Source organism: Nerophis lumbriciformis, linkage group LG02 (assembly GCF_033978685.3).
Source record: "Nerophis lumbriciformis linkage group LG02, RoL_Nlum_v2.1, whole genome shotgun sequence".
Classification (NCBI taxonomy): Eukaryota; Metazoa; Chordata; class Actinopteri; order Syngnathiformes; family Syngnathidae; genus Nerophis; species Nerophis lumbriciformis.
This window is the reverse complement of record NC_084549.2, coordinates 70049728-70071219: the sequence shown is the minus strand read 5'-3', so window position 1 is coordinate 70071219 and position 21492 is coordinate 70049728. Positions and strand designations below refer to the sequence as shown.

General features: G+C 38.7%; 1 long non-coding RNA gene across 2 annotated transcripts in view; it reads left to right on the top strand.

The window, feature by feature from the left end:
• Positions 1 to 4768: 4768 nt before the first annotated feature.
• The window catches only part of LOC133611298 (uncharacterized), a 67118-nt gene continuing 50394 nt past the window's right edge, over positions 4769 to 21492 (top strand). For both annotated transcript variants that reach the window (XR_009815980.1, XR_009815979.1), the window contains exons 1-2: positions 4769 to 5093; positions 9392 to 9485. This is a non-coding gene — a long non-coding RNA (uncharacterized lncRNA). The remainder of the gene's footprint in view (positions 5094 to 9391; positions 9486 to 21492) is intronic.

Below are 21492 nucleotides of genomic sequence, written 5' to 3'. Positions count from 1 at the left end.
ACTACTCCTTACTTTTACTTGAGTAATAAATCTCTAAAGTAACAGTACTCTTACTTGAGTACAATTTCTGGCTACTCTACCATCCATCCATCCATCCATCTTCTTCCGCTTATCCGAGGTCGGGTCGCGGGGGCAGCAGCCTAAGCAGGGAAGCCCAGACTTCCCTCTCCCCAGGCACTTCGTCCAGCTCCTCCCGGGGGATCCCGAGGCGTTCCCAGGCCAGCCGGGAGAGATAGTCTTCCCAGCGTGTCCTGGGTCTTCCCCGTGCCCTCCTACCGGTCGGACGTGCCCGAAACACCTCCCTAGGGAGGCGTTCGGGTGGCATCCTGACCAGATGCCCGAACCACCTCATCTGGCTCCTCTCGATGTGGAGGAGCAGCGGCTTTACTTTGAGCTCCCCCCGGATGACAGAGCTTCTCACCCTATCTCTAAGGGAGAGTCCCGCCACTCGGCGGAGGAAACTCATTTCGGCCGCTTGTACCCGTGATCTTGTCCTTTCGGTCATGACCCAAAGCTCATGACCATAGGTGAGGATGTTAACGTAGATCGACCGGTAAATCGAGAGCTTTGCCTTCCGGCTCAGCTCCTTCTTCACCACAACGGATCGATACAGCGTCCGCATTACTGAAGACGCCGCACCGATCCGCCTGTCGATCTCACGATCCACTCTTCCCCCACTCGTGAACAAGACTCCGAGGTACTTGAACTCCTCCACTTGGGGCAAGATCTCCTCCCCAACCCGGAGATGGCACTCCACCCTTTTCCGGGAGAGAAAAGGGTGGAGAACTCTACCCACCTCTGGAAATAACCTTCATCAGCGCGCAACATTTTTTTTATCCACTTCTTCCTCCGTAAATCTTGATACATATTGACGATGACACGCCCTGCTATACTTCTGATTGGCTCTGAGCATTTGTCAGCATTTTTCGCCTGACCAATCAGAAAGAAGGGGCCGTCTAAGCATACCCGCCCCCAAAGTGCCAAAAAGAAACATGAGAGCGCGAGGAGAGATGCCAGGAGTACACAGAGAGCGCGCAGAAAGGCGTCGCGCGCGCGCAGAAAGGCACCGCGCGCGCGCAAAAGGGTGTCGCGCGCACGCACGAAGTGGAGAATCAGCGCGCGATAACAGTTTTTATGCGCTCGGATTTTTGGCACTAATGTGACGCCATAGGGGAGGTTGATGTGTGAGGGAGCAGGCTTGGGGTAGGGGCGGGGCTTGGTGGTAGCAGGGGTGTATAATGTATCCCGGAAGAGTTAGGGCTGCATGGGATTCTGGGTATTTGTCCTGTTGTGTTTATGTTGTGTTACGGTGCAGATGTTCTCCCAAAATGTGTTTGTCATTCTTGTTTGGTGTGGGTTCACAGTGTGGCGCATTATTAGTAAGAGTGTTAAAGTTTTTTTTTATACCGCCACCGTCAGTGTAACCTGTGTGGCTGTTGAACAAGTATGCCTTGCTGTCACCTACTTGAGCAAGCGGAAGACCCACACAACATGTGGCTGATCATGCTCGCTGATTGTGGTGGGCGCTATATGCTGTACCATCATGGCACGCATGACGCTTCATTTAAAACCCACGTGCCGCACCAGCTTACAAATTCCATACAAATGTGTGGGCGGCGTGTCTGAGACCCCTGGTTTATACAAAGCAAAAAAAAAAACTTTTTATGCAGCGTTATTTCATTTACAATTTCAAAAAATTTTGCGGCACCCATTGTTTTCTATAATTTGTGAAACTGGTCAAAATGGCTCTTTGACTGGTAAAGGTTGCCGACCCCAGGCCTATATAGTTAATAAAAAAAATCCAGTTACCTAAACATGATTTCCCATTTTCAACTTTGGGGGTTTTAGTGTATTTTTGAGTGTTTTTCCCTAAGTTTTCTGCACCGTAACACAACATAAACACAACAGGACAAATACCCAGAATCCCATGCAGCCCTAACTCTTGCGGGATACATTATACACCCCCGCTACCAAACCCCGCCCACCTCAACCGACGCACAGAGAGTGTGAGGGAGCAGGCTTGGGGTAGGGGCGGGGCTTGGTGGTAGCAGGGGTGTATAATGTAGCCCGGAAGAGTCAGGGCTGCATGGGATTCTGGGTGTTTGCTCTGTTGTGTTTATGTTGTGTTAAGGTGCAGATGTTCTCCCGAAATGTGTTTGTCATTCTTGTTTGGTTTTGGTTCAAAGTGTGGCGCATTATTAGTAAGAGTGTTAAAGTTGTTTTATATGGTCACCGTCAGTGTAACCTGTGTGGCTGTTGACCAAGTATGCTTTGTTGACAGCAGCAAATGTATATTGTATAACAAGTTTTGGGTTGGCACGCTGTTAAAACAGATTGTAGAGGGCGCCAAATGTTGCACCATCATGGCACGTCCTTATTATAGCTGTAAGGGTAAAAATCGGTGAATTCTGCGAGAGGCACTGAAATCTGGAAGTCTCACGGGAAAATTGGGGGGGGGGGTTCAGCAAGTAAGCTGCTGAGCCGCATCAGAGTGATCAAAGAGCCGCATTCGGCTCCGGAGCCGCGGGTTGCCGATCCCTGATATAGGCAATGTTCTAAGCAGAATTTTCACTTTTAAAAAAACCACAATAAAGGAAAACTACTCAACATTTTCAGGCTTATTACCGGTAAGTCTGAAAATGCGGGTGTCAGGGACAGACGCGGAGGGAGATTTTTACAACAAAGTTCTAAATCTTAGTGATGTATAAGATATATCAGATTGTAGTTGGGTTTTTTTTTTTACACTTTTCGTTCATATTTCGCTGTTTGTTGCTTTTCGCTTTATTGTAAAATATTTCGATGGAGAGGTGGGCTGACCATTGGCGTTGTTAGGCCTATTTTAGGGGGGCTCAAGTTTAATATTCGGGAAAAAAAAATCTATGAAAATTGTGAAGGAAACACAGCTAAAGATAGCAAAACTTTTTAATATTATAAAAAATAATATTGCTAATAATGGTAATATTTCTCACCTAGAGTAACACAAATCTAAAAATGCACATTTTAAAATTCTTAACCTTTTAACAAGTGTAAACATGATAAGTTACGCCACTATTGTGATTATTGTAGGTTAACCACAGTGATATACACCTTTTTTTTTTTTATGTAAAACTACTTTGGAGATGCTAAATAAACACAAAAATGGAGCAGGAACAGGAAGTTGTTTTGCAGCTAGTGGTCTTTTATAAACATTAGTTCACATCATTGGAAGTGCAAGTGTGTTTCAGCGAACAGCATGCATAAAAAAAGTAATTAATAAAATACAACCAATTGTCAAAATTGCACTAAATAAAACCATAAAATCAGACATTTTACTTGTATCTTTGCATTTAGTATTGTGTATGTACTGTGTATTACATGCACAACTGCTAAACATGGATATGCAATTTAGATTTGTATTACCTGTATTGGAAGTTCTATGGATATTATCACAAATGTACTTTTTTCCCCCCATCACTGGCGTCCTTCTGTTGTCACTTCACATCATATTTTGATTTTTTTTTTTTTTTTTAAACTACTAAAGATAAGATTACAAAACTGATTTAAGGAAATGTGAAGACACAAATGTTTGATTAAAATGCTGAAAATATCACACTAACAATGATATTGAACACAGTGGTACCTCATAAATAACCCAAATTACTACCCTCATGTTAAAACCTTGTTCCCTAATTAGATTAAATAAATTCTAAACCAAACTATACAATTTTAGCATTAAACACATGTTTTGATTTAAAAAACGAACTACCTTTGCATAAAAATAAACTAGTACATCATAATATTGTACAACATTTACCTTGAAAAAGCGGACTCTCACGCTGTCAACACCTTCTCCATATTTTCATGGATACATGTCTGCCTCTTTGACATTTTAATGTCCTTGGCTGGCGTTATGAACTCCTCCTGCTTCATTATGGTGGTGATTATTTCTTTACTTCGATTAATATCTTTCTTTTTTCCCCCCACTTCTTTTCAAAGGCACGTCTTGCTAGCGTGTTAGCTTAGGAGCATGGAGTGAGACCGGATGTTATTTGGTAACTTCCGCCCTGCCCCACATTCCGCGCATGCGCGCAGGTATCGCCCACTGCCCATTCATGACAGTTTATAACCCGAATTTTCTCCCCCCCAAAAAACCCATAACGATTAGCCGAGACAGTTTCTATCCCCAAAAAACTAGCGTTATTAACTCCTCCTGCTTCATTATGGTGGTGATTATTTTTTTAATTCGATTAATATCTTCCTTTTTTTCCAAATGCACGTCTTGCGAACTATTAGCTAAGGAGCCACGGAGTGAGACCGGATGTTATTTGGTAACTTCCGCCCTGCCCCACATTCCGCGCATGCGCGTAGGTATCGCCCACTGCCCATTCATGACAGTTTATAACCCGAATTTTCTCCCCCCCAAAAAACCCATAACGATTAGCCGAGACAGTTTCTATACCCAAAAAAATAGCGTTATGAACTCCTCCTGCTTCATTATGGTGGTGATTATTTTTTTAATTCGATTAATATCTTCCTTTTTTTCCCAAATGCACGTCTTGCGAACTATTAGCTAAGGAGCCACGGAGTGAGACCGGATGTTATTTGGTAACTTCCGCCCTGCCCGATATTCCGCGCATGCGCGCGGGCATCGCCCACAGCCCATACATTACAGTTTATAACCCAAATTTTCTCCCCAAAAAAACCTCATAACGATTAGCCGAGACAGTTTATATCCCCAAAACACTAGCGTTATGAACTCCTCCTGCTTCATTATGGTGGTGATTATTTATTTAATTCGATTAATATATTCCTTTTTTTCCATTTCTTTTCAAAGGCATGTGTTGCTAGCTTGTTAGCTAAGGAGCTTCGGTGTGAGTATTTTGGTAACTTCCGCCCTGCGCTACACCCCGCGCATGCGCGCAAGCGCCTCGCTCACTGCCCGTACATTACAGTTTATAACCCCAAAACAAAAACGTAACAATTAGTCGAGACAGTTTTCTATCTCCCAAAAAACTAGCGTTATGAACTCCTCCTGCTTCATTATGGTACAGACTGGCAGTGAATATTTATTCAATTCAATGACCATCATCCACTTTTATGACTTCTTTTCAAAGGTCAGTAAATGATGTATATATTTGTAAACGCTCTGAAGTGGGAAAGGGGTAGTATTAAATAAGCTCTGCTTCTTCCTAGTCCTTTTCGGACATGATGTAAAGTGAATGATGTGAAATTGTGTGATGTATTATGCTGTAAGTGTGTTCATGTTCGAAATAAACTAAAGAAAGAGAAAGGCTCGTCTCGCTAGCTGTTAGCTAAGGAGCCACGGAGAGTGAGACCGGATTTTGTTTGGTAACTTCCGCCCTGCCCCACATCCCGCGCATGCGCGCAGGCATCGCTCACTGCCCATACTGTAGAGCTTATCAAAAAATAGCGAATTTTCTTAAAACAAAAACAATTAGCCGAGACGGTTTCTATCCCCCAAAAAAACACTAGTGAGCCAAGGTAAAGTACAGAATTTATTTTGTCACCTTGTATCTTAATGACTGTAAATCGAAGTGTCTTGACCTACACTGGATGGATTTGATCGTGTAATAATATTAATTTATTTTTGTATGTGGTCCTAAAAGCTTTTACTTCGGATTCTCACTGATCCAAAGTCTAAAAAACAACAACTTTGTTTGACTTCGAAGCATATTTATTTCAACAGACTCTGGCGCCGTACCTGTCGTCAAAACTCCAAAGACCGACTGCACAGTTGCACAGTTGCGCTAACAAAATAGGAGTCTCAGAAAGCTGGCGTGCACAAGCTAGCAAGCTACGGAGTTTGCCGACAATGTATTTCTTGTAAAGTGTATACAAAGGAGTACGGAAGCTGGACAAATAAGATGCCAAAAACCAACCACTTTCATGTGGTATTGGACAGAAAGGAGGACTTTTTTTCTCCTCCATTCGAAAATGCGGACCTTATCAGCACCACTGTCTGATTCCTATCAATGCAAGTCATCAGAATCAGGTAATACACCAACTTATATTCTTGTCTTCATGAAAGAAAGGAATCTATATGTGTTAAACATGCTTGTATTATCTTTAAACACCTTTAACTTATTAACAATATTAACTATATGTGTTAAACATGCTTGTATTATCTTTAAACACTTTTAACTTGTTAACAATATTAACTATATGTATTTAACATGCTTGTATTATCATTAAACACCTTTAATTTTTTAACAATAGTAACTATGTGTTAAACATGCTTGTATTATCATTAAACACCTTTAACTTGTTAACAATATTAACTATATGTATTTAACATGCTTGTATTATCATTAAACACCTTTAATTTTTTAACAATATTAACTATATGAGTTAAACATGCTTTCATTATCTTTAAACACCCTTTACTTGTTAACAATATTAACTATATGTATTAAACATGCTTGTATTATCATTAAACACCTTTAATTTATTAACAATATTAACTATATGTGTTAAACATGCTTGTATTATCTTTAAACACCTTTAACTTGTTAACAATATTAACTATATGTATTTAACATGCTTGTATTATCATTAAACACCTTTAATTTTTTAACAATAGTAACTATGTGTTAAACATGCTTGTATTATCATTAAACACCTTTAACTTGTTAACAATATTAACTATATGTATTTAACATGCTTGTATTATCATTAAACACCTTTAATTTTTTAACAATATTAACTATGTGTTAAACATGCTTGTATTATCTTTAAACACCTTTAACTTGTTAACAATATTAACTATATGTATTAAACATTCTTGTATTATCATTAAACACCTTTAATTTTTTAACAATAGTAACTATGTGTTAAACATGCTTGTATTATCTTTAAACACCTTTAACTTGTTAACAATATTAACTATATGTATTTAACATGCTTGTATTATCATTAAACACCTTTAACTTGTTAACAATATTAACTATATGTGCTAAACATGCTTGTATTATCTTTAAACACCTTTAACTTATTAACAATATTAACTATATGTTAAACATGCTTGTATTATCTTTAAACACCTTTAACTTGTTAACAATATTAACTATATGTATTAAACATTCTTGTATTATCATTAAACACCTTTAATTTTTTAACAATAGTAACTATGTGTTAAACATGCTTGTATTATCATTAAACACCTTTAACTTGTTAACAATATTAGCTATATGTATTTAACATGCTTGTATTATCATTAAACACCTTTAATTTTTTAACAATATTAACTATATGAGTTAAACATGCTTTCATTATCTTTAAACACCCTTTACTTGTTAACAATATTAACTATATGTATTAAACATGCTTGTATTATCTTTAAACACCTTTAACTTATTAACAATATTAACTATATGTGTTAAACATGCTTGTATTATCTTTAAACACCTTTAACTTGTTAACAATATTAACTATATGTATTTAACATGCTTGTATTATCATTAAACACCTTTAATTTTTTAACAATATTAACTATATGTGTTAAACATGCTTGTATTATCTTTAAACACCTTTAACTTGTTAACAATATTAACTATATGTATTTAACATGCTTGTATTATCTTTAAACACCTTTAACTTATTAACAATATTAACTATATGTGTTAAACATGCTTGTATTATCTTTAAACACCTTTAACTTGTTAACAATATTAACTATATGTATTAAACATTCTTGTATTATCATTAAACACCTTTAATTTTTTAACAATATTAACTATGTGTTAAACATGCTTGTATTATCATTAAACACCTTTAACTTGTTAACAATATTAACTATATGTATTTAACATGCTTGTATTATCATTAAACACCTTTAATTTTTTAACAATAGTAACTATGTGTTAAACATGCTTGTATTATCATTAAACACCTTTAATTTTTTAACAATATTAACTATGTGTTAAACATGCTTGTATTATCTTTAAACACCTTTAACTTGTTAACAATATTAACTATATGTATTAAACATTCTTGTATTATCATTAAACACCTTTAATTTTTTAACAATAGTAACTATGTGTTAAACATGCTTGTATTATCATTAAACACCTTTAACTTGTTAACAATATTAACTATATGTGTTAAACATGCTTGTATTATCTTTAAACACCTTTAACTTATTAACAATATTAACTATATGTGTTAAACATGCTTGTATTATCTTTAAACACCTTTAACTTGTTAACAATATTAACTATATGTATTAAACATTCTTGTATTATCATTAAACACCTTTAATTTTTTAACAATAGTAACTATGTGTTAAACATGCTTGTATTATCATTAAACACCTTTAACTTGTTAACAATATTAACTATATGTATTTAACATGCTTGTATTATCATTAAACACCTTTAATTTTTTAACAATAGTAACTATGTGTTAAACATGCTTGTATTATCATTAAACACCTTTAACTTGTTAACAATATTAACTATATGTATTAAACATGCTTGTATTATCTTTAAACACCTTTAACTTATTAACAATATTAACTATATGTGTTAAACATGCTTGTATTATCTTTAAACACCTTTAACTTGTTAACAATATTAACTATATGTATTTAACATGCTTGTATTATCATTAAACACCTTTAACTTGTTAACAATATTAACTATATGTATTTAACATGCTTGTATTATCATTAAACACCTTTAATTTTTTAACAATATTAACTATATGAGTTAAACATGCTTTCATTATCTTTAAACACCCTTTACTTGTTAACAATATTAACTATATGTATTAAACATGCTTGTATTATCTTTAAACACCTCTAACTTGTTAACAAAAACATATATTTCATAAATAAGTAAATATAAATGATATATATGAATGAGGTAGATCCCCATGACTTGATCAATTGAAAAGTAGCTCGCCTGCAGAAAAAGTGTGAGCACCCCTGATGTAGAGCTTATAAAAAAAATAGCGAATTTTCTTAAAACAAAAACAATTAGCCGAGACGGTTTCTATCCCCCCAAAAAAACACTAGTGAGCCAAGGTAAAGTACAGAATTTATTTTGTCACCTTGTATCTTAATGACTGTAAATCGAAGTGTCTTGACCTCCACTGGATGGATTTGATCGTGTAATAATATTAATTTTATTTTTGTATGTGGTCCTAAAAGCTTTTACTTCATATTCTCACTGATCCAAAGTCTAAAAAAAACAACAACTTTTGTTTGACTTCGAAGCATATTTTTTCCCACCGGTAAAAAAGTCCCAACTTTTATTTTGTAGCACAGCGGCGGCGTGGGTACGTGTTGATCACGTGACGCCGCTCAGCCTGTAGCGTGTGTGCAAACTACTCCGTAATGCAACATAACATTACCGTTAAAGTGATTGATTGGAGTCTTTGTTCGATTTGGAAGGGAATGATGTCCGGGGCCAGTGACGGGAATGGAGGCGAGACGCGGCCTGGCTGGCCTGAGAAAGCTCAACAGCGACACCATGTGGGCGCCTGAGGTACTGACACTGCACTCACTTGAGAAAGTCATCATGAGTTTCTCACTTAGCCATTCATCCTTTTTTTTTAATTAAAATTCCGCACTAATAAAAGCCTTCCATCTTGCCTCACCTTCCAAGACGTACAGTAGCGCTCCCGAAGACTATCCAGGAGCGCCCGGGCAAAAAAAAAACAACAGAGCGTTTGAAGACCTCCCTGACATTTTGACTCTCTCAGAAGATGACTTTGCCTTCTACTATATAGCCTGCGGGAACATAGTAAGACCCACACTCGGCTTCCATTGATATGCAGCGGCGCAATCCTCCGGGGGAAATTATCATTCTGTTGGTAATAAGAGCCACAACAAGCACCTGCGAAATGACTTTATTACACACTGGGCTTCAATAAAAACTTTCCGATGACCCATAGACGCGCACGCTAATGGCGTTAAAGTAGCTCATCCAAGCATTCGGTCTTATGCGGACGAGCCAAAATGTCCCCACAATGTCACGGCGTCCCCCACGATACAAGTGGAACGTCAAGATGCGGAGAAAACACACACGCGGACTAGTGTCGGTTTTCTGTGGACGAGCAAGAATAGGGTTGCAAAATTCCGGGAATATTCAAAGTTGGAATTAATGGGAATAAACATTGAATGTAGTGATGGGTTGATGAGGCGTCATGAAGCGTTTCGACACATTGCAAAACTGTATTGATACTGTGTCGATACTGTGTCACTAAATACTGACATCTGCCGGACATTAAAAATCCCTACAGGCAACCTATGGACCGACTCAACTGACACTGATTTTATGCCCTAGTACAGGGGCAGAGGTGGGTAGAGTAGCCAGAAATTGTACTCAAGTAAGAGTACTGTTACTTTAGAGATTTATTACTCAAGTAAAAGTAAGGAGTAGTCACCCAAATATTTACTTGAGTAAAAGTAAAAAGTATGTTGTGAAAAAGCTACTCAAGTACTGAGTAACTGATGAGTAACATATACACACACACATATATATATATATATATATATATATATATATATATATATATATATACACACACACATATATATATATACACACACACACATATATATATATATATATATATATACACACATATATATATATATATATATATATATACACATATATATACATACATTGATATATACAGTATATAATTTATATTTATTTATTTTGCCGTTTTTGTTTACATGTTAAAGGTGTTTTAATAATTATACATGCATGTTTAACATATAGATTCCTTTCTTTCATGAAGACAAGAATATAAGTTGGTGTATTACCTGATTCTGATGACTTGCATTGATTGTAATCAGGAAGCAGTGCTGGTAACGTCCACGTTTTCAAATGGAGGAGAAAAAAATTTCCTCCTTTCTGTCTAATACCACATGAAAGTGGTTGTTATTTGGCATCTTATTTGTCCAGCTTCCATATTCGTTTTTATACCCTTTACAAGAAATACATTGGCGGCAAACTCCGTAGCTTGCTAGCTTGTTTGCGCTGGCTTTCGGAGACTCTTATTTTGAAAGCGCAGGCGCGATGGAGCGGGACTTTTATTGTGAAGACAGGAACTGTGCAGTCAGTCTTTACGGTTGAAATAAAAAAAGGGTCTTTTTTCCTTCACACTTTTGATTGATTGATTGGAACTTTTATTAGTAGATTGCACAGTACAGTGCATATTCCGTACAATTGACCACTAAATGGTAACACCCGAAGTTAGCTCGGAGCCAGTCAGGTCATGTGACCCCTGGCTCTGTTTGATTGGTCCAACGTCACCAGTGACTGCATCTGATTGGTGGAACGGAGTGAAACGTCACCAGTAAGGCAGGCACTTTGAAGGTCTGTCTGACAGACCAAAACAAACAAAGCGTGCATTAACAGATCGATAAAAATTAGTAGCGAGTAGCGAGCTGAATGTAGATAAAAGTAGCGGAGTAAAAGTAGCATTTCTTCTTAGGCCGTTTATTGAAATACTCCCACACTTTTGACGACTTTTGGCGTGCTTTTTTCCCCTCGCTCGCACCGCTCGCATCGTCTGCTTTGCGCTCCGCCATGACGGTAGTGTGACGTAAATATGCGACGCCTCGACGAACAAAAACGTCCTCGACGTATTTACGTAACCGATGACGTCGACTACGTCGACGCGTCGTTTCAGCCCTAATGGGAATAAACATTGAATGTAGTGATGGGTTGATGAGGCGTCATGAAGCGTTTCGACACATTGCAAAACTGTATTGATACTGTGTCGATACTGTGTCACTAAATACTGACATCTGCTGGACATTAAAAATCCCTACAGGCAACCTATGGACCGACTCAACTGACACTGATTTTATCCCCTAGTACAGGGGTCACCAACCTTTTTGAAACCAAAAACTACTTCTTGGGTACTGATTAATCAAATCAAATCAAATCAACTTTATTTATAGAGCACATTTAAAATTTACCACAGGGGTAGCCAAAGATGCGAAGGGCTACCAGTTTGATACACACTTAAATAAATAAATATATTGTCATTTGTAAGTTACACATAAGTGTGATTTAAACAAGAATAGCTAAAGAAAAATAAATTTATATACCGTATTTTCCGCACTATTAGCCGCACCTAAAAACCACAAATTTACTCAAAAGCTGACAGTGCGGCTTATAACCCGGTGCGCTTTATATATTGATTAATATTAAGATTCATTTTCATAAAGTTTAGGTCTCGCAACTACGGTAAACAGCCGCCATCTTTTTTCCCCGTAGAAGAGGAAGTGCTTCTTCTTCTACGCAAGCAACCGCCAAGGTAAGCACCCGCCCCCATAGAAGAGGAAGCGCTTCTTCTTCTACTGTAAGCAACCACCCGCCCCCGTAGAAGAAGAAGAAGCGCGCGGATATTACGTTTCATTTCCTTTGTGTGTTTACATCTGTAAAGACCACAAAATGGCTCCTACTAAGCGACAGGGATCCGGTTCATGAAAAGACGCAATCTCTCCATCCGCACGCGGACTACTATTTCACAGCAACTGCCTAAAGACTTTCAAGAAAAGCTGGCTACTTTCCGTGCATATTGTAAAAACAAGATAGCTGAAAAAAAGATCCGGCCAGAGAACATTATCAACATGGACGAGGTTCCACTGACTTTTGATATTCCTGTGAACCGCACTGTGGATACAACGGGATCACGTACGGTGAATATTCGCACCACAGGGAATGAGAAGTCATCCTTCACTGTGGTTCTAGCTTGCCATGCTAATGGCCAGAAACTTCCACCCATGGTGATATTCAAAAGGAAGACCTTGCCAAAAGAGACCTTTCCAGCCGGCGTCATCATAAAAGGTAACTCGAAGGGATGGATGGATGAAGAAAAGATGAGCGAGTGGTTAAGGGAAGTTTACGCGAAGAGGCCGGGTGGCTTTTTTCACGCAGCTCCGTCCATGTTGATATACGACTCCATGCGCGCCCACATCACGCTGGTTTTTAATATATTATTAAAGTTTGACTGACCTATCCGACTGTTTTTTTGACATTCCTTTAGCGCAGTTAGATGCGGCTTATAACACGGGGCGGCTTATAGGTGGACAAAGTTTTGAAATATGCCGTTCATTGAAGGCGCGGCTTATAACCCAGGGCGGCTTATGGTGCGGAAAATACGGTATATAAAAAAATGGGTATTTCTGTCTGTCATTCCGTCGTACATTTTTTTTTTTTCTTTTACGGAAGGGTTTTTTGTAGAGAATAAATGATGAAAAAAAACACTTAATTGAACGGTTTAAAAGAGGAGAAAACACGAAAAAAATTAAAATAACATTTTCAATTTCGACTCTTTAAAATTCAAAATTCAACCGACAAAAAGAAGAGAAAAACTAGCTAATTTGAATCTTTTTGAAAAAATTAAAAAAAGAATTTATGGAACATCATTAGTAATTTTTCCTGATTAAGATACATTTTAGAATTTTGATGACATGTTTTAAATTGGTTAAAATCCAATCTGCACTTTGTTAGAATATTTAACAAATTGGACCAAGCTATATTTCTAACAAAGACAAATCAGTATTTCTTCTAGATTTTCCAGAACAAAAATTTTAAAAGAAATTCAAAATACTTTGAAATAAGATTTAAATTTGATTCTACAGATTTTCTAGATTTGCCAGAATAATTGTTTTGAATTTTAATCATAGTAAGTTTGAAGAAATATTTCGCAAATATTCTTTGTCGAAAAACCAGAAGCTAAAATATTTATTATTCTTTACAATAAAAAAAAAAATTTTTTTACTTGAACATTGATTTAAATTGTCAGGAAAGAAGAGGAAGACATTTAAAAGGTAAAAAGGTATATTTGTTTAAAAATCCTAAAATCATTTTTAAGGTTGTATTTTTTCTCTAAAATTGTATTTCTAAAAGTAATAAGAAGCAAAGTAAAAAAATAAATGAATTTATTTAAACAAGTGAAGACCCATCCATCCATCCATTTTCTACCGCTTATTCAAAGTGAAGACCAAGTCTTTAAAATATTTTCTTGGATTTTCAAATTCTATTTGAGTTTTGTCTCTTTTAGAATTAAAAATGTCGAGCAAAGCGAGACCAGCTTGCTAGTAAATAAATAAAATTAGAAAAATAGAGGCAGCTCACTGGTAAGTGCTGCTCTTTGAGCTATTTTTAGAACAGGCCAGCGGGCGACTGATCTGGTCCTTACGGGCTACCTGGTGACCGCGGGCACCGCGTTGGTGACCCCTGCCCTAGTATATACAATAATAATATAAACCAAGTCATTGTATTTCATTTAGGATTATTTCATATCTTCATTTAAATAAAAATATATTTTTATCTTTTTTAGATACAGTCAATAAATAATGTGAACATGTATCATAACATGGAAATCTAAGAGAACGTGTTGTGGATGATTGTGGACAGAGAATTTTTTTAATTTTATTTTTTTACACATTTTTATTTAAAAAAAAAAAAAAAAAAGTTTTTCCGACGTATTACATTTTAGAAGATTTCTCTTCTTAGTTATTATTTTTCCGGCTGTAGAAAAGACACGCTCACAGGGCACAGAGGAGGCGTCAGTGCGACACAGTTCGCGTATCGGTCACGTGACCAAAACAGCTCATGATCGGTCACGTGACTTTCTAAAAGCGGTACGCGCACCGACACAGGGTTTCGCTCTATGAGCTCGACGCATGCGCCGATGCATCGGTGTTGCCGGACCCATCACTAATTGAATGCAACATGCTAGATCTTGCAGCATGCTTATTCGCTAAAACTAGGGCAGTGGTTCTTAACCTTGTTGGAGGTACCGAACCCCACCAGTTTCAGAACCCTTCTTTAGTGAAAAATAAATTATTTTTTTTCAAATTCAAGACAAAGTTATATGTTTTTGGTAACACTTTAGTATGGAGAACATATTCTAAGTAACAAAGACTTACTTTAGAGTTATTTGGACACTAGGGCAGGGGTTGAGGGTGCATGGGAGTTTGCCCAACCAGTCTACATGTGCTTTGTGGACTTGGAGAAGGCATTCGACCGTGTCCCTCGGGAAGTCCTGTGGGGAGTGCTCAGAGAGTATGGGGTTTCGGACTGTCTGATTGTGGCGGTCCGCTCCCTGTATGATCAGTGTCAGAGCTTGGTCCGCATTGCCGGCAGTAAGTCGGACACGTTTCCAGTGAGGGTTGGACTCCGCCAAGGCTGCCCTTTGTCACCGATTCTGTTCATAACTTTTATGGACAGAATTTCTAGGCGCAGTCAAGGCGTTGAGGGGATCTGGTTTGGTGACTGCAGGATTAGGTCTCTGCTTTTTGCAGATGATTTGGTCCTGATGGCTTCATCTGGCCAGGATCTTCAGCTCTCACTGGATCGGTTCGCAGCTGAGTGTGAAGCGACTGGGATGAGAATCAGCACCTCCAAGTCCGAGTCCATGGTTCTCGCCCGGAAAAGGGTGGAGTGCCATCTCCGGGTTGGGGAGGAGATCTTGCCCCAAGTGGAGGAGTTCAAGTACCTCGGAGTCTTGTTCACGAGTGAGGGAAGAGTGGATCGTGAGATCGACAGGCGGATCGGTGCGGCGTCTTCAGTAATGCGGACGCTGTATCGATCCGTTGTGGTGAAGAAGGAGCCGAGCCGGAAGGCAAAGCTCTCAATTTACCGGTCGATCTACGTTCCCATCCTCACCTATGGTCATGAGCTTTGGGTTATGACTGAAAGGACAAGATCACGGGTACAAGCGGCCCAAATGAGTTTCCTCCGCCGGGTGGCGGGTCTCTCCCTTAGAGATAGGGTGAGAAGCTCTGTCATCCGGGGGGAGCTCAAAGTAAAGCCGCTGCTCCTCCACATTGAGTTAAAAGTTAAAGTTAAAGTACCAATGATTGTCACACACACACTAGGTGTGGCGAAATTATTCTCTGCATTTGACCCATCACCCTTGATCACCCCCTGGGAGGTGAGGGGAGCAGTGGGCAGCAGCGGTGGCTGCGCCCGGGAATCATTTTGGTGATTTAACCCCCAATTCCAACCCTTGATGCTGAGTGCCAAGCAGGGAGGTAATGGGTCCCATTTTTATAGTCTTTGGTATGACTCGGCCGGGATTTGAACTCCCAACCTACCGATCTCAGGACGGACACTCTAACCACTAGGCCACTGAGTAGGTAGGTTGAGAGGAGCCAGATGAGGTGGTTCGGGCATCTGGTCAGGATGCCACCCGAGCGCCTCCCTAAGGAGGTGTTTAGGGCATGTCCGACCGGTAGGAGGCCACGGGGAAGACCCAGGACACGTTGGGAAGACTATGTCTCCCGGCTGGCCTGGGAACGCCTCGGGATCCCCCGGGAGGAGCTGGACGAAGTGGCTGGGGAGAGGGAAGTCTGGGCTTCCCTGCTTAGGCTGCTGCCCCCGCGGCCCGACCTCGGATAAGCGGAAGAAGATGGATGGATGGATGGATGGCAGGGGTTGGCAACCCAAAATGTTGAAAGAGCCATATTAGACCAAAAATACAAAAACAAATCTGTCTGGAGCCGCAAACAATTAAAAGCCATATTACATACAGATAGTGTGTCATGAGATATAAATTGAATTAAGAGGACTTAAAGGAAACTAAATGACCTCAAATATAGCTACAAATGAGGCATAATGATGCAATATGTACATATAGCTACCCTAAATAGTAGTGATGGGTCCGGCAACACCGATGCATCGGCGCATGCGTCGAGCTCATAGAGCAAAACCCTGTGTCGGTGCGCGTACCGCTTTTAGAAAGTCACGTGACCGATCATGAGCTGTTTTGGTCACGTGACCGATACACAAACTGTGTCGCACTGACGCCTCCTCTGTGACCTGTGAGCGGCTCTTTTCTACAGCCGGAGAAATAATAACTAAGAAAAATCGTCTAAAATGTAATACGTCGGAAAAACTTTTTTTTTTTTAAATTTTTTTTATAAAAATGTGTAAAAAAATAAAATTAAAAAAATTCCCAGTCCACAATCATTCACAACACGTTCTCTTAGATTTCCATGTTATGATACATGTTCACGTTATTTATTGACTGTATCTAAAAAAGATAAAAATATATTTTTATTTAAATGAAGATATGAAATAATCCTAAATGAAATACAATGACTTGGTTTATATTATTGTATATACTAGGGCAGGGGTCACCAACGCGGTGCCCGCGGTCACCAGGTAGCCCGTAAGGACCAGATCAGTCGCCCGCTGCCCTGTTCTAAAAATAGCTCAAAGAGCAGCACTAACCAGTGAGCTGCCTCTATTTTTTAAATTTTATTTATTTACTAGCAAGCTGGTCTCGCTTTGCTCGACATTTTTAATTCTAGAAGAGACAAAACTCAAATAGAATTTGAAAATCCAAGAAAATATTTTAAAGACTTGGTCTTCACTTGGAATAAGCGGTAGAAAATGGATGGATGGATGGGTCTTCACTTGTTTAAATAAATTCATATATTTTTACTTTGCTTCTTATTACTTTTAGAAATACAATTTTAGAGAAAAAATACAACCTTAAAAATGATTTTAGGATTTTTAAACAAATATACCTTTTTACCTTTTAAATTTCTTCCTCTTCTTTCCTGACAATTTAAATCAATGTTCAAGTAATTTTTTTAATTTTATTATTGTAAAGAATAATGAATATTTTAGCTTCTGTTTTTTCGACGAAAATATTTGTGAAATATTTCTTCAAACTTACTATGATTAAAATTCAAAAAAAATATTCTGGCAAATCTAGAAAATCTGTAGAATCAAATTTAAATCTTATTTCAAAGTATTTTGAATTTCTTTTAAAATTTTTGTTCTGGAAAATCTAGAAGAAATACTGATTTGTCTTTGTTAGAAATATAGCTTGGTCCAATTTGTTAAATATTCTAACAAAGTGCAGATTGGATTTTAACCAATTTAAAACATGTCATCAAAATTCTAAAATGTATATTAATCAGGAAAAATTACTAATGATGTTCCATAAATTATTTTTTTAATTTTTTCAAAAAGATTCAAATTAGCTAGTTTTTCTCTTCTTTTTGTCGGTTGAATTTTGAAATTTAAAGAGTCGAAATTGAAGATAAACTATGTTTCAAAATTTTATTTTAATTTTTTTCGTGTCGAGAACCTTTTTGGCTGAGAGAGCCATGAAAGTCAAATATTTTAAAATGTATTTCCGTGAGAGCCATATCATATTTTTTAACACTGAATACAACTAAATGCGTGCATTTTTAAGTAAGACCAACAATTTTTAATAACATTGTTATTCTGAAGCTAACCAATAATAAATACAATACTTCTTACCATTAATGCGACTTCTTGAACAGGTGCGGTAGAAAATGGATGGGTGGATTAAAACGCATGAGAATATTTTATATTTTGAACGTTATTTTTAACACTGTGATTACCAGCGGAATTATTCATTACTTATTGTGTTAAGCAATGTCAGCTAAGATTTATCTGAGAGCCAGATGCAGTCATCAAAAGAGCCACATCTGGCTCTAGAGCCATAGGTTCCCTACCCCTGGGTTAGAGGGTTAGGGTCATAATAAGGCCATGCCGAATAAGGCATTAATAAGTACTTAATAATGACCAGTTAAGAGCCAATATGTTACTAATTTGCATGTTAGTAAGCAACTAATTAATGGTGAATATGTTCCCCATACTAAAGTGTTACAATGTTTTTTTACTGGTGCACAAAATGAAGCGTGCATGAACATCACCTTGTTCAAAGAACAAAACCAACACAGTGCATAAACTCACAACAAATTACACACCTGCAAATCAGTCTGACTTCTGCTGTTGCCTATAGGGAGAAGTTTTTATTTACACGATGAGTCGGGTATGTCTTGACCTCCGCCATCGAACCCAGGTTAAGAACCACTGAACTAGACTGACCATACGTCCTCTTTTCCCCGGACATGTCCGGGCGGAGTTTCTTAAATGCCTCAAATGTCCGGCATTTTGAGTTAGGGTTGCGTGTATTTTCAATGTACATTCAGGGTTAAGAAGGGGTTAAAAACAAAACAAACAGCAGCATTGGTGAGGGAGGGGCAGAGACAGAGAGAGAGAGAGAGTTATGATAAACGCGCATGCGTCGCCAGGCTCTGCTTTTTATCCATAGATTTATCAGATTAAATGTTTTATTATCTATAGCAGGGGTGTCAAAAGTGTGCCCCGGAGGCCATTTGCGGCCCACAGCTAATGTTTTAAAGGCCCACGGCACATTCTAAATATACTATTAAAATAAACAAAAACATAACGAAAGTGAAATAAAAAAGCTTAAAAGTGAAGTGTAATTTAGAAAAAGTTGCAAAGTTGGACTAATAAAACAAAGCTGTTTTTTTTTCTTTCGAACTGTCATTGCTCAAAATATAAAATTTATTTAAAAATGTGTCTCCTCAGTTCCCAAACCTTTACTGAGTGTTGTTAAAAGGAAAGGCCATGTAACACAGTGGTGAACATGCCCCTGTGACAACTTTTTTTGCAATGTGTTGCTGCCATTAAATTCTAAGTTCATGATTATTTGCAAAAAAACAAGAGTTTGAAAACTCAGCAGTTGTCTCTGATCGACAGGCGTGTGAACATTAATTAATCCGCATGTGTCGGAACACAAAAAAAAAAAAAAAAAAAATGAAAGAAACATCGTCCTGCGTGACGGAATTCCCTTCCGAGCGAGGACACTCGACAATGGCCCGTTCTCGGCTTCCTCTCCCGTCCTTCACCAGTGGACCTGACCTAAGGGCAGGGAACAATGGGGCAACGGGGGCATGCCGCTGCCACTACGGAAGCTTTGTTGCTTTATTTAAGGGCGACATCCTCGCCCGCCCATTGTCTTCCACGACATTATTCCACGGCCCCAGTTGTGGCCTCTTTGATGAAAAAAGGTCGATTGGAAAACAGACATTAAAATGCGGCGGGTACTACACACCGGTGTGTTTTGGGTCGGGGAGGGTGGGGGGGTGGGTGGGGAGCTGGTTAATCAAAAGTTAATTATATAATTTTCATGCAGATGAGGGGAAACATTGCAAATGAATCCCAGCCCTACAATCATTACAGGGAAATAAATAAAGAAAGGGGCCTAAAACGCTATAAAATGTTCAGGGACCAGGAGGCTGTAAACAATATGAAGTGTAATCTGAGGTAAACAAAGTCAATATTCACCGGGGGGGTGGGGGGGAAGGAGAAAGTGAGGTTAAATCAAATTTGGAAACAACAAGATAGCAGCAGGTTTTTTGTTGTCGGGGCAATTAAAGGGAGGCCTGATGAAAGGAAGGCACGGGGCCCTTATCTGTAAGCAGGGAGCCAACCGCGCCGACGTGCGCCACGCCGCAACACAAAGACGGAAATAATGTTTTGCGAATGGGAAGAGGACGTCTGTAACTTTTGTCAAAAGACGTCGTTCCCAAACCGGGGAGAACCGTTTAGCAGCATGAATAGCCACAATTGAGTGTTGAGCGCCTCGTTCTAGGAGCGTGCCGTCGCTCCGCCGTCTAATGTTCACCTTTTCCCCAGCCGCCCCGGCAGTTCATCGGCGTGCATTACCAGGAGCGCTCGCTTCCGACAGGGGGCCGGGGGCCCTCCCCAAAGCGCGAGCGGCGGCCCCCCTCGCGCACCAGGCGATTAGCGTCTGCAGGGGGCTCCGCCGCAAAATGAGCTCTCTTTAAAACATATGCCCCCTGCTGATACGGTTCCTCTCCTGATATCATATTCCAAGTTTTAGTAATGAAGCCGGCAATTTGCTCGACGGAGGAGAGAGGGAGAGTCGGGGGGGGTTAGCCACGAGTTGCGTCGGAAATCTGAAGAGGTCTCCAGAGGACTTCAACACTCGGAAATGGTACAAAAAAAGGCCAGCGAGAGATTTTGTCACAGAAAACACAACATTGGAAATATTTGATTAGGATTGCGAAGTTGTCGGTGTTTGCGCACGACTGATAAATGTAGTTTTGTCGTACTCAAAAAAGGAGAAAAAGGTTACCGTATTTTTTCAGACTATAAGGCGCACTTAAAATCCTTTCATTTTCTCAAAACTCGACAGTGCGCCTAATGTACGGAGTAGTTTGGGCTGTGCTTACCGACCTCGGAGCTATTTTATTTGGTACATGGTGGAATGATAAGTTAGTGATAAATTATAAACAGTGTCATTTGTCTGTAAAATTGTTATAAGTACACCTCCGCATAACCTTGTATACTTACTGACATTTATAATTAGTACCATTTGTCTATGAAATTGTTATAAGTACACCTCTGCATAATATTGTATACTTACTAACATTTATAATTAGTACCATTTGTCTATAAGTACTGTTATGATCTGCTGCCCGGATCATATTTTCTGTTTACGTTTTCAAGATACTTGTGTTTTTGGTTAGTTTTGGACTCCTTGAGTGCCTGTTTTGTACACCTGAGTTTGTTGCCATGGCTGCTTATTATTTTCACCTGCCGCGTTTGTTCCCGACACGCACCTGTTTGTCATCACTGACATTATTATTTAAGCCTGTCCTCCCTGTCATTCGTTCTTGCTTCGTAGTTTGTTTTCATG